Source organism: Schistocerca americana, unplaced genomic scaffold (assembly GCF_021461395.2).
Source record: "Schistocerca americana isolate TAMUIC-IGC-003095 unplaced genomic scaffold, iqSchAmer2.1 HiC_scaffold_204, whole genome shotgun sequence".
NCBI lineage: Eukaryota > Metazoa > Arthropoda > Insecta > Orthoptera > Acrididae > Schistocerca > Schistocerca americana.
The window spans coordinates 266,736-280,172 of record NW_025725911.1 but is presented as its reverse complement, the minus strand read 5'-3'; the positions used below and the strand labels follow the sequence as shown (position 1 = coordinate 280,172).

The window sequence follows — 13,437 nt, the reverse complement described above, 5'->3', positions numbered from 1 at the left end:
ATAGTGCGGGTCAAAACTCAATTTCAATGTGTCTTTCCGTATAAGTTGATCCATTATAATCGATGGCAATTCATCACTCCACACTACAACAACGCAGCAAAGCGCACACTTACCAAACCGCACGCGACCGCCACAGGCGAGAGCGTAAACAACCTGCGTCCGACCGCCACGGCCGCTGCCGGCTGACTTGCAACTGAGCTACCAGAGGCTCTGCATACTTTCTTATTCGTACTGATTGCTTTACGTCCGTCCCTGTCTTTCGTTTCCACACACTGCTACTCAGCGCTGCCATATAGACGCACAGGAAATGCAGTCATCGGCTGCAAGTGCAAACATTGCTCAGATTAAGTTTTATAATGCTCGATAGTGTCAATTATGTTAAAAAATGCAAGTAGGAAGTGTCTGAAGTACGTCAGAACACTGCTAAGTGTATTTACGAGTCCCATTCTCCTGTCTGGTTCCATGGTGTAACGGTTAGCACTCTGGACTCTGAATCCAGCGATCCGAGTTCGAATCTCGGTGGAACCTTCGTTTAGTCTAAATTTTCTGTAATAAGCGTTTCTCGCCGAGGAAGTAACAGCGATAGGCTCAGGGGTGTAGTTTCTACGTTTGTATTAAAAACGAGATGTCTATGAAACGGCTGAATATTGGTGCGACTATGTGACCTATATAGCACATTAAACGAGTAATGCCTGTAAGAGCAAGCAATTTTACTATAATTCGAAGAAATATCATTATCCTACGAAGGCTAAGAATCCCATGATTATCAACTAGCTACTAGAAGCTGAGCAAATGAATTTCCTTTAAAATAGGTTTAAAACATAGGGAGGTTCTGACCGAGTGGGCATGCTCTGGAGCCTGTTTGCTCCTGAGATTAGAAAAACAGTCCTCTGGGCCGGATTTGAACCAGCGACCTATGGATAACTGTGAATCTTCCACTACAGTCCACCGCTCTACCAACTTTTTTTTTTTTTTTTTTTTTTTTTTTTTTTTTTTTTTTTTTTTTTTTTCCCTAATGAACCGCTGCAGGAGCAGGACGACGGGTAGGGCAGGGGTCGACACCCGAAGCCTGGCCATCCCGCCGCCACGCCCAAGCAACGTGTTCGAGTTCGAGGATCGAAGGATCAGGAAGAGGATGGAGTGGGTTTGTCGATGTTGTTCTTTTTATTTTTTTTTTTCTTTAATTTTTACAACATTTTTTTTTTGTATTATAGATTTATTTTGTTTCATTACAAAGAAAGATCCTACAACTGCCGTAGCCGAGCGTCCGAGTCGTCTTCTCGTCTGTTGGGAGGGGTTCCCCCCTATTCCGTCCGTAGAGGATCAATATGCTCCAGGATTCGTCTTAATTTTCAGCGTCTCATACCCGGAACGCCCCAGTGAGCAGGAGGATCCGCAAATAATGAACCTAAATAATTTGCGAAACGAGTTCTGTACTTCGGGTGGCGGCTGAAAGCTGCATGTGTCGTCATCAATAGGGACCAAAAGTCGAGTGTGCCTTTGGGAGCATCGCAAAATATGTAGTGAACGGCCATGCCTTTTAGCCAGTTAACGGCGTTCGTTCTGGTTGATGGAAAGTATACGACGTCGGGGCGCAATACGTCATCAGGGGAGATAGACTCCGGCAATCGCCGCAAGAGTAATGCCAGCATGCGCTGCGTCAGTAGCCAGCACTCGCTGGTCGCGGCACACGTCAGACGGTGTGCATCCGAGTCAGCGACTGAGCATGTCGGACACAAGGGGTCGTCCGTCAGACGTATAGAATGTAACCTCTGACGAGTAGCGAACTTCCCATTCACAACTACGTACCACAATGAACGCACCGTCGTAGGTAGAAAAGGCGTGTGTACCGCTCGCCACACCGTGTTCCAGGCAACTTCAGGGTGTCTGTGGGTGACCGTATTTACAGGTTGCCGCTGCTGATAGAGGCGATAATAGTCTTTTGTGCTGGGCTTCCTTGTCGTCGGAAGTTCTGAACGTAAGTAGCTGAAGTCAATAAAGAAGTCTCTGATGTGGGTGAGTGCCGGTGAAATGTGTCCTACAGAAACCGGGGGATGCAGAGAGTGTGGTGCCACTTCCGCTATCAGGGTGCCCGTCAGAGTGGCGTGGGCAGAGGTCCACGTGCGACGTATAGTGTTGAGATAAAGCGATCGCGCACGGTTATATACGTGAATTAAACCGATACCGCCCGCCCGCTGCGGCAGTGTCAGGGTGGCGTATCGGACTTTAAAAACCAGACCGGTGCTTACGAAATGTCCATATGCTGCTTGAAATCTGTCGGCCATCGTAGCTGTCAAGGGAAGGATATGCGCAAAATAGTTCAGTTTTGAGACAAGATAGGTGTTGACATAACGTGTTCTGAGGAGCATATCCAAGCGACGCAGTTTGTTGTCCTGCAGCAGAGCACGTGTCTGGTGTAGGAGCCGGCGGTACGTAGCCGCCGCCGTGCGGCGGACATTGCTATAGAATTGCACTCCTAAACACTTGAGTACGGGCACCTTGTCAAAGGGCACCGCCGTTGTGTGGGAAATCCCCCCTCCGACATCCATGTATTTTGTCTTCTTCACGTTGATGACGCTCCCAGCGACCGCCCCGTACTGGCGTAGCCACTGTAGCGCCATATGCATTTCATCCTCTGATCTGGCCAGGAACACCACGTCATCGGCGAATGCACCACAACAAAAGGTCACGTCCCGCAAGGAGATACCAGTTAATCGCTGCCGTAGACCATGTAAAGCTGGTTCAAGTGCTGCAGCAAATAATATGCCCGACAGGGGGCACCCTTGTCGCACTGACCGTCCAATAACAATATGACCAGATTGATAACCGTTGACCATCATGCGGGAGCGCGCTCCGTGGACCAGTCGAAGGACCACCTTTGCAGACTCCGGAGAGAGGCCCATGCGATGCAAAACTGCGCGTAAGAAGCCGTGATCGACGCGGTCGAATGCGTGGTCAAAATCTACGGCGACAAGGGCGCCTCGTATTTTGCAGGCCGCCGTCAAAGCAATTACGTCGCGGTATGCTCCTAACGCCGTATGAATGTTGCTGACACCACCTAAACATGTCTGATCGGTGTGGATGGCTTTCCCGATAGCGGTGTGGAGACGCGCGCGGAGGATACGGGCGAAGATCTTGTAGTCGTTGTTGAGGAGTGTGAGTGGGCGAAAATCCTGCCACCTACAACCACCATTCGGTTTCGGAACTGGGATCAAGATGCCTTCTGTGAATTCTGTGGGGACAGTGAAATCAGGGCGGATCAGGTCTTGAAACATTTGGAGCCACTTGTCACCCATAAGGTGATAAAAAGTGCGGTAGAATTCCAGGGGTAAACCGTCCGGTCCAGGCGACTTGTTCGGTGCTCCACGTGCCAAGGCCGATGTCAGCTCGTCGGGTGTAATGGGCAACAGCAGACTATCATCGGGTGCCACGTCCCGAGGGGCGGGAAAATCGTGCAACAGCCCGTCATAATCACGTACATTCCGCGGATCTTCCATGTACAAGGTCCCATAGTGTCTGGCGAACGTGTGCGCGATGTCCGCTTGTGTCACTGCGCGCCCGCCGTCCTCCGTGTTTACCGCCGTAATGAGCTGACGTTTGCGGTGGCGTCTCTCGCGCACAATGTGATAGACTGACGCTGTTTCGTTGGGGATACAGTCTTGCACTCGCGCGCGGATGCGGACACCGTCTAGCTGCTCTGTCCTGATGCGAAGTAGACGAGCTTTGATGCGTTGTACGGACATCTGACGTTCGGGAGACGGCGGTTGCGTCGCCAGCTCACGTAACGCTGTATAGTAAAATTCCGATGTTGCCCTTTGCCAGTTCGATCTGTCACGCCCGTAGGCCATCAAGGTCTTTCGGAGGGCAGGTTTGACACATCCCAGCCACCACAGCAACGTGGAAGCATACATAGGCAGGCGCCTGATACATCGACGCCACGTGTCAGTGACTGCTCGCCGACACGCTTCCTCGCGAAGGAGGGAGACGTTCAGCGTCCACGGGCCCCTGCTGCGTCTTGTGAGTTGTCGGGGCAAGGTGACAGTGCAGATGTACGCGAGATGGTCCGTGAAGGCCGTCGGCCAGAGTTCTGCATCACGGGTTGCTGTGCGGAGAGCACGCGAGACGTATATCCGGTCCAGACGACTGGCAGAATGGCTGGTAAAGTGCGTATATCCACTCTGGGTCCCATGATGCAAGAGCCATGTGTCGTGGAGCGCGAGGTCACGTATCAATGCTTGTAGAGCGGGGCATGGGACGTAATGCGGTATTTGGTCCTCGGGCCGCAGAACACTGTTAAAATCGCCGCCCACTATGTAATGGTCCTTATTTCCTTGCAAAAGTGGGGCCAACTCCTCCGAATAGAAGACATGCCTGTCACCACGGTGCGAATTACCGGAGGGAGCGTAGACGTTAATGAGGCGCACTGCGCCAAGTGTGAGTGCGATGCCTCGCCCGTTCGGCAAGTACGTCGCGTCCGTCGCGTCTATGCCATCTCGGAGAAGGATGGCCGTTCCTCCTGCGCCATCACCTACGGGTAGGCTGTACGTGGTGTAACCATATAGGTCTAAACACAGCTCGGGACGGACCTCCTGGAGAAGGGCAATGTCCAAGTCTGCCGCTCTGATCATGTCGTGTAACATGCGGGTCTTGACAGTGGAGTGGACACCATTTACGTTGACTGTTCCCACACGGTATGACTGAGACATATCAAGAGGCGGAGGCAGTGTGCCGGTGCAATCCCACAGTGATTTCACACACCACACACCACACAGCCATCCACCTGCATGCTGTGCATTACTGTGCCGTAGGAGTCCCTGACTGGCAGAGCCCTCCGGGCTCATTGTCAGCCATGGGCTCTGGTGGAGATATCGATGTTTGCTGTGCATCATCTGCCTCCATATCGTCTGCCCAATCACCAAGAGACGATTGTGATGTCATTGGGGGCTGGACGCTTTCACAGGAGCCCACATTTTGGGAGTCGACGCAGTGCGCCTCGTTTTCTGGGCCACCAGATTTAGGAGAGTGTTCCTTGTCTTCAGGCACCTTCTGGTGAATGATGCCACTGGAGTCCGTTGTAATTGTGGGCGAGTCAACGAAGTCGATGTCTTCCGCCGGCTTCACATTCCTGTCCTGTTCGTCAGCTGACAATCGCCTCTTCTTGTGTCGCTTGGGTGATTTTTGCTTTCGGGTCCGAGATTCGACATCCACTGGAGGGCGGGGCTCGACACAGTCTCGGTCGCTAGGAACCCCTGTGTCTGATCCCGACAGTGACGGTGGCTGGGTGCCCACGACGCTGCGGTGGGCGGAGGCTGTAGGAACCTCTGCACCGTCGGGCTGCGGCGTCGTCGACGGCGCTGACTCTCCAACGGAGCTGGCAGCGGCTTGAGGAGGTAGCAGGTTTTGATCATCCGTCACATCATGTCGTGCCGCCTCCACATATGTTAGCGGGAGAGCGGTCATAGTGGATCGTTGGGGAAGTTCATTGCGGGGCACCTGAACGAGGCGGCGCTGCAGACACTCAGTTCTAACATGACCCTCCTGGCCGCAGCCCGAGCAGGTCCTCGGTTGTCCATCATATATAACAACTGCGCGGCAGCCACCAACGAAAACATACGATGGAACGTGCTTCTTAAGTTCTATGCGCACTTGTCGTACCCCGTTAAGGACAGGGTACGTTTCGAATGTGTTCCATTTCTCCTCTGTGTGGCTCAGAACTGTGCCGTATGGCCGCAGCGCATCAACGACTAGGTTGGCAGGGACTTCGAACGGTAGTTCAAAGATGCGCACGGTACGCACCCCCAGACCAGCATGGTCAACTCCTACCACGCTCACGTTACCGTCTGCGTGACAGAACCGAAAGCCGTTTGCAGATCGTTGGAGTAATCTGTCGCAGGCCGCTTCGTCAATCAGTTTGAGGTACACTGTGCTGGTTACAATAGACAGATGAATTCCTATCAGTTCTTGTGGTTCGATGTGCATGATGTCTCGTAGAAACCGTTCAATTTCATGGGCCTTCGGTCTCGTGTACGATGCGTTGAACGTTAGTTTGATTGTAGCTTTTCGATATGAGAACGCCATGTCGGGTCGGTACAGGTACTATACGGCAAGACAACGACGCGACCGCGCGCTAGCGGGTAAACAACAACACCTGCGGAGCACTGCCCGGCGCGCCGAGCCCGTCCGCACGGTAACACGGCTGAAAGCCGACTGGGGACGGATTTGAACCAGCGACCTATGGATAACTGTGAATCTTCCACTACAGTCCACCGCTCTACCAACTGAGCTACCAGAGGCTCTGCATACTTTCTTATTCGTACTGATTGCTTTACGTCCGTCCCTGTCTTTCGTTTCCACACACTGCTACTCAGCGCTGCCATATAGACGCACAGGAAATGCAGTCATCGGCTGCAAGTGCAAACATTGCCCAGATTAAGTTTTATAATGCTCGATAGTGTCAATTATGTTAAAAAATGCAAGTAGGAAGTGTCTGAAGTACGTCAGAACACTGCTAAGTGTATTTACGAGTCCCATTCTCCTGTCTGGTTCCATGGTGTAACGGTTAGCACTCTGGACTCTGAATCCAGCGATCCGAGTTCGAATCTCGGTGGAACCTTCGTTTAGTCTAAATTTTCTGTAATAAGCGTTTCTCGCCGAGGAAGTAACAGCGATAGGCTCAGGGGTGTAGTTTCTACGTTTGTATTAAAAACGAGATGTCTATGAAACGGCTGAATATTGGTGCGACTATGTGACCTATATAGCACATTAAACGAGTAATGCCTGTAAGAGCAAGCAATTTTACTATAATTCGAAGAAATATCATTATCCTACGAAGGCTAAGAATCCCATGATTATCAACTAGCTACTAGAAGCTGAGCAAATGAATTTCCTTTAAAATAGGTTTAAAACATAGGGAGGTTCTGACCGAGTGGGCATGCTCTGGAGCCTGTTTGCTCCTGAGATTAGAAAAACAGTCCTCTGGGCCGGATTTGAACCAGCGACCTATGGATAACTGTGAATCTTCCACTACAGTCCACCGCTCTACCAACTGAGCTACCAGAGGCTCTGCATACTTTCTTATTCGTACTGATTGCTTTACGTCCGTCCCTGTCTTTCGTTTCCACACACTGCTACTCAGCGCTGCCATATAGACGCACAGGAAATGCAGTCATCGGCTGCAAGTGCAAACATTGCCCAGATTAAGTTTTATAATGCTCGATAGTGTCAATTATGTTAAAAAATGCAAGTAGGAAGTGTCTGAAGTACGTCAGAACACTGCTAAGTGTATTTACGAGTCCCATTCTCGTGTCTGGTTCCATGGTGTAACGTTTAGCACTCTGGACTCTGAATCCAGCGATCCGAGTTCGAATCTCGGTGGAACCTTCGTTTAGTCTAAATTTTCTGTAATAAGCGTTTCTCGCCGAGGAAGTAACAGCGATAGGCTCAGGGGTGTAGTTTCTACGTTTGTATTAAAAACGAGATGTCTATGAAACGGCTGAATATTGGTGCGACTATGTGACCTATATAGCACATTAAACGAGTAATGCCTGTAAGAGCAAGCAATTTTACTATAATTCGAAGAAATATCATTATCCTACGAAGGCTAAGAATCCCATGATTATCAACTAGCTACTAGAAGCTGAGCAAATGAATTTCCTTTAAAATAGGTTTAAAACATAGGGAGGTTCTGACCGAGTGGGCATGCTCTGGAGCCTGTTTGCTCCTGAGATTAGAAAAACAGTCCTCTGGGCCGGATTTGAACCAGCGACCTATGGATAACTGTGAATCTTCCACTACAGTCCACCGCTCTACCAACTGAGCTACCAGAGGCTCTGCATACTTTCTTATTCGTACTGATTGCTTTACGTCCGTCCCTGTCTTTCGTTTCCACACACTGCTACTCAGCGCTGCCATATAGACGCACAGGAAATGCAGTCATCGGCTGCAAGTGCAAACATTGCCCAGATTAAGTTTTATAATGCTCGATAGTGTCAATTATGTTAAAAAATGCAAGTAGGAAGTGTCTGAAGTACGTCAGAACACTGCTAAGTGTATTTACGAGTCCCATTCTCCTGTCTGGTTCCATGGTGTAACGGTTAGCACTCTGGACTCTGAATCCAGCGATCCGAGTTCGAATCTCGGTGGAACCTTCGTTTAGTCTAAATTTTCTGTAATAAGCGTTTCTCGCCGAGGAAGTAACAGCGATAGGCTCAGGGGTGTAGTTTCTACGTTTGTATTAAAAACGAGATGTCTATGAAACGGCTGAATATTGGTGCGACTATGTGACCTATATAGCACATTAAACGAGTAATGCCTGTAAGAGCAAGCAATTTTACTATAATTCGAAGAAATATCATTATCCTACGAAGGCTAAGAATCCCATGATTATCAACTAGCTACTAGAAGCTGAGCAAATGAATTTCCTTTAAAATAGGTTTAAAACATAGGGAGGTTCTGACCGAGTGGGCATGCTCTGGAGCCTGTTTGCTCCTGAGATTAGAAAAACAGTCCTCTGGGCCGGATTTGAACCAGCGACCTATGGATAACTGTGAATCTTCCACTACAGTCCACCGCTCTACCAACTGAGCTACCAGAGGCTCTGCATACTTTCTTATTCGTACTGATTGCTTTACGTCCGTCCCTGTCTTTCGTTTCCACACACTGCTACTCAGCGCTGCCATATAGACGCACAGGAAATGCAGTCATCGGCTGCAAGTGCAAACATTGCCCAGATTAAGTTTTATAATGCTCGATAGTGTCAATTATGTTAAAAAATGCAAGTAGGAAGTGTCTGAAGTACGTCAGAACACTGCTAAGTGTATTTACGAGTCCCATTCTCCTGTCTGGTTCCATGGTGTAACGGTTAGCACTCTGGACTCTGAATCCAGCGATCCGAGTTCGAATCTCGGTGGAACCTTCGTTTAGTCTAAATTTTCTGTAATAAGCGTTTCTCGCCGAGGAAGTAACAGCGATAGGCTCAGGGGTGTAGTTTCTACGTTTGTATTAAAAACGAGATGTCTATGAAACGGCTGAATATTGGTGCGACTATGTGACCTATATAGCACATTAAACGAGTAATGCCTGTAAGAGCAAGCAATTTTACTATAATTCGAAGAAATATCATTATCCTACGAAGGCTAAGAATCCCATGATTATCAACTAGCTACTAGAAGCTGAGCAAATGAATTTCCTTTAAAATAGGTTTAAAACATAGGGAGGTTCTGACCGAGTGGGCATGCTCTGGAGCCTGTTTGCTCCTGAGATTAGAAAAACAGTCCTCTGGGCCGGATCTGAACCAGCGACCTATGGATAACTGTGAATCTTCCACTACAGTCCACCGCTCTACCAACTGAGCTACCAGAGGCTCTGCATACTGTCTTATTCGTACTGATTGCTTTACGTCCGTCCCTGTCTTTCGTTTCCACACACTGCTACTCAGCGCTGCCATATAGACGCACAGGAAATGCAGTCATCGGCTGCAAGTGCAAACATTGCCCAGATTAAGTTTTATAATGCTCGATAGTGTCAATTATGTTAAAAAATGCAAGTAGGAAGTGTCTGAAGTACGTCAGAACACTGCTAAGTGTATTTACGAGTCCCATTCTCCTGTCTGGTTCCATGGTGTAACGGTTAGCACTCTGGACTCTGAATCCAGCGATCCGAGTTCGAATCTTGGTGGAACCTTCGTTTAGTCTAAATTTTCTGTAATAAGCGTTTCTCGCCGAGGAAGTAACAGCGATAGGCTCAGGGGTGTAGTTTCTACGTTTGTATTAAAAACGAGATGTCTATGAAACGGCTGAATATTGGTGCGACTATGTGACCTATATAGCACATTAAACGAGTAATGCCTGTAAGAGCAAGCAATTTTACTATAATTCGAAGAAATATCATTATCCTACGAAGGCTAAGAATCCCATGATTATCAACTAGCTACTAGAAGCTGAGCAAATGAATTTCCTTTAAAATAGGTTTAAAACATAGGGAGGTTCTGACCGAGTGGGCATGCTCTGGAGCCTGTTTGCTCCTGAGATTAGAAAAACAGTCCTCTGGGCCGGATTTGAACCAGCGACCTATGGATAACTGTGAATCTTCCACTACAGTCCACCGCTCTACCAACTGAGCTACCAGAGGCTCTGCATACTTTCTTATTCGTACTGATTGCTTTACGTCCGTCCCTGTCTTTCGTTTCCACACACTGCTACTCAGCGCTGCCATATAGACGCACAGGAAATGCAGTCATCGGCTGCAAGTGCAAACATTGCCCAGATTAAGTTTTATAATGCTCGATAGTGTCAATTATGTTAAAAAATGCAAGTAGGAAGTGTCTGAAGTACGTCAGAACACTGCTAAGTGTATTTACGAGTCCCATTCTCCTGTCTGGTTCCATGGTGAAGTCGAGGCGCGGCCGTCGTGCCAGTCGGACGTGCCTGGAGCGTTGTTTACGTGCTCAGCTGCGGCTTGCGGTGCGGCGCGTGGTGAGTCGAGGGCCGTTGCGGCGCGCATTACATCTTGTTGTTAACGAATAGAACTTAACATGGATCACCCAGAGCGAAAAGATACTTTGAAGTTTATGTTTGATGGCAGTTTCTCTCGACCGAAGTATTACGAAGTCGAACGATTTCTTGATGAAGACGTAAAATTACCCCCCACCGATATCATTGGTATCCATTTGTCTATTGTTAGTAGCACAGTTTATATCAAATTGCGTGACCCAGAATTGTGCGACAAAATCATCGACTCATGTGGCGGTACCTATAAATTTCGACACAGTGACGGAAATGTGGGTGCGGTGACTGTTGTCCACGCTGGTCTTGGTATTCGCACCGTCAGGATTTTCGAGTTGCCTTTTGAAATCACGGCCGAACAAATTAACGCTTCTCTTCAGTCCTACGGCAAAATTATCAGTAACATTGCCGAAAAGTGGGCCTCGTTCCATAAGTACCCTGTCTTGAATGGTGTGCGGCAAATTAAGATCGAATTGCAACGGCATATTCCATCCTACCTAACGATTTGTGGATACAGGGCTATAATCATGTATGAGGGACAGCCCCGTACATGTTCCGGCTGTAATTCCACAGGACACGTCCGAGCACAGTGCATCCAACGACGTGTAACACAGCTGCCTGCGGGTGAACTAGCCACTCCCACGCAACCGACAATATTACCGACTACTTATGTAGCGGCGGTCCGTGCAAATACACCCACGGCGCCGGCTGTGGACGTGGGACTTCGTGTGGGCGATATTCCGAATGACGGAGATGTACCTATGGAAATCTCTACCACTCAGGAAGCTTTGCCGGCCACTGGCTTACTAGACGCGGCGCCCCGTGACGCCTCACGTGAGGCAGCTCGGGTCGACGGCGTAGAGGCTGCTACTACCGATGTTGACAGACGGCAAGAGACAGGGACTCTTCCTCTTCCTTTAGAGAATGCGGAAGTCTCCGTCGGTAGGTCCTCCCCGAAAAAACACAAGAAACGTCGGATCGCTCGTCCTGAGGCAGCCCAATCGGCGCCCCTCTTGCGTGAAAAGGCCAAACAAGCAGGCCGCATGATCTGCGATGACACTTCGGGGACCGACGATTGTCTTCCGTCGTTGGCCTCACCCATGAAAATTGATGATGATGTCTCCAACCTTGACACGGGGAGGGCAGCGACTTGTGCACCGCCGCGGACGGAGCAAGTGTCGGATGCGCAGGGTGACGGCCCGCTATGTGGTTCCGGAACCGCCACAGCAGGCGCGACAACGGCAGTGTCTGTTGTCAATTGGGCGGATGACACTGAAGATATGGCCGGCACTCCCGACCGTGACGAACCGATGGCAACTGGTGATACGCTGCTTACGCCTCGGCGCAATGCAGCTTCCACGGACGGCGACGTCTAGACTTATTCGACCTCCGAAGCGGACGACTGCTGAAGGGATAAAAATCTTACCTGTTTCCATCTGCCGATGACCAGTCGTCCCATATCGCTCCGTTCACGACAATCCTATAAGATTTCTACTGTGAATGTAAACCGCATTGTCTCTCAAGCAAAAATCCACGGCCTTCGACAGTATTTACGGGCCGCTGATATAGATATTCTGTTCGTACAGGAAGCAATGACTCCAGTCCTAGCCGACGTCCCCGGTTATGACGCCATTGTCAATATAGGAACGGAGGCCGGTACCATCATTCTGTATCGGGAAGGCATTGAATGTTCTTGTTTGTCCATGTTACCTACCGGACGGGGCATTGCCGCCCAGTTCCATGATGTACTCCTTCTTAATGTGTATGCTCCTTCCGGTTCCAGCGCGCGAGCGGCGAGGAGGGAGTTTTATACTGGAGAGATAGCGCCTTTAATCACCGACTTGCGCCTGCGTATTATTATGGCTGGTGACTTTAACTGCGTTTTGCGCCGCTCCGATCAAACGCCGAATTTTACCTTCAGTCAGGAACTGCTGACACTGGTCACAGAATTGCAGTTAGTCGACACGTGGGAGACCTTACACCCAGATGAAGCTGCCTTTACTCACTTTACGCAGACGTCTTCCAGCAGGTTAGATCGCATATATGTGCACCGCGGTCTTTTAGCCGACGTGGGAACTTGCGAATATTGGCCCGTTAATTTCAGTGACCATATCGCTTACCACACCGTCTTTAATCACTCGCCGCAGAAGGTTTACAGAGGCTTCGGACGATGGCAACTCAACTGTCGCCTCTTACAAGACGCCACTTTAGAGCGTGAGATACGGTCGGTTTGGCATTCCGTCACATCACGCAGGCCCACGTACCCCACGTGGATTGGTTGGTGGACGCTTTATGCAAAGAGGAAACTCATTACTTGCCTCAAACTCCACGCCAGGATTCGCGCGCGCGGTGAGAAGGAGATCACTGAATTCTATTTCTGCGCCCTGCGAGAATTGTACCGGGATTATCATCAGGTGCCTAATAACATCACGCACGTACGCAGACTCCAAGCGAAAATTACATCCTTGATGGGACGGAACGCTATCGGCCACCAGATTCGTGCACGTGACTTCACCAACTTGCCGCAACAGCAAACGTCTGTTCACCATATCGTCCAACAGTTACATGCGGCGCGCAGGAAACTTATTCATAAGTTGCAAGATGCCGACGGTGCATTTTATACCCAACACCGCGACATTAAAAACCATGTTGCCAACCACTTTGCCGCACTTTACACCCGTGCGGGTGTACCACATGAGAAAGTGCGAGAATGGTATCACTCTGGACATCCACCGTACCGCATTACCGACGACCACAATCGGGACTTGCTCGCTCCCTTTACCAACGAAGAACTAAAGGATGCCCTGCTTGCCGCACCACGAAATAAATCTCCGGGCACGGACGGGCTCTCTGTCGAGTTTTACGTCAAATATTGGCCTATATTAGGGGACGGACTCACGGAGGTGTACAATGAAATACTACGTGGGATTGCTCT

The 13,437-nt window shown here is 49.6% G+C and overlaps 11 non-coding genes across 11 annotated transcripts; 6 read left to right on the top strand and 5 right to left on the bottom strand.

Moving 5' to 3' along the window:
* The first annotated feature begins 456 nt into the window (after nt 1-456).
* Trnaq-cug lies at nt 457-528 on the top strand. The gene has a single exon. It is a non-coding gene; the product is annotated as a tRNA-Gln (tRNA).
* Nucleotides 529-6,541: 6,013 nt separating this feature from the next.
* On the top strand, nt 6,542-6,613 carry Trnaq-cug. Its single transcript has one exon. It is a non-coding gene; the product is annotated as a tRNA-Gln (tRNA).
* Nucleotides 6,614-6,971: 358 nt separating this feature from the next.
* Nucleotides 6,972-7,060, bottom strand: Trnay-gua. The gene is given in 2 exon segments: nt 6,972-7,007; nt 7,024-7,060. It is a non-coding gene; the product is annotated as a tRNA-Tyr (tRNA).
* Nucleotides 7,061-7,308: 248 nt separating this feature from the next.
* Trnaq-cug lies at nt 7,309-7,380 on the top strand. The gene has a single exon. It is a non-coding gene; the product is annotated as a tRNA-Gln (tRNA).
* A 358-nt stretch (nt 7,381-7,738) lies between these two features.
* Trnay-gua lies at nt 7,739-7,827 on the bottom strand. Its single transcript is given in 2 exon segments — nt 7,739-7,774; nt 7,791-7,827. It is a non-coding gene; the product is annotated as a tRNA-Tyr (tRNA).
* Nucleotides 7,828-8,075: 248 nt separating this feature from the next.
* Nucleotides 8,076-8,147, top strand: Trnaq-cug. Its single transcript has one exon. It is a non-coding gene; the product is annotated as a tRNA-Gln (tRNA).
* A 358-nt stretch (nt 8,148-8,505) lies between these two features.
* Nucleotides 8,506-8,594, bottom strand: Trnay-gua. Its single transcript is given in 2 exon segments — nt 8,506-8,541; nt 8,558-8,594. It is a non-coding gene; the product is annotated as a tRNA-Tyr (tRNA).
* A 248-nt stretch (nt 8,595-8,842) lies between these two features.
* Nucleotides 8,843-8,914, top strand: Trnaq-cug. Its single transcript has one exon. It is a non-coding gene; the product is annotated as a tRNA-Gln (tRNA).
* A 358-nt stretch (nt 8,915-9,272) lies between these two features.
* Trnay-gua lies at nt 9,273-9,361 on the bottom strand. The gene is given in 2 exon segments: nt 9,273-9,308; nt 9,325-9,361. It is a non-coding gene; the product is annotated as a tRNA-Tyr (tRNA).
* A 248-nt stretch (nt 9,362-9,609) lies between these two features.
* Nucleotides 9,610-9,681, top strand: Trnaq-cug. The gene has a single exon. It is a non-coding gene; the product is annotated as a tRNA-Gln (tRNA).
* Nucleotides 9,682-10,039: 358 nt separating this feature from the next.
* Nucleotides 10,040-10,128, bottom strand: Trnay-gua. The gene is given in 2 exon segments: nt 10,040-10,075; nt 10,092-10,128. It is a non-coding gene; the product is annotated as a tRNA-Tyr (tRNA).
* Nucleotides 10,129-13,437: the final 3,309 nt, after the last annotated feature.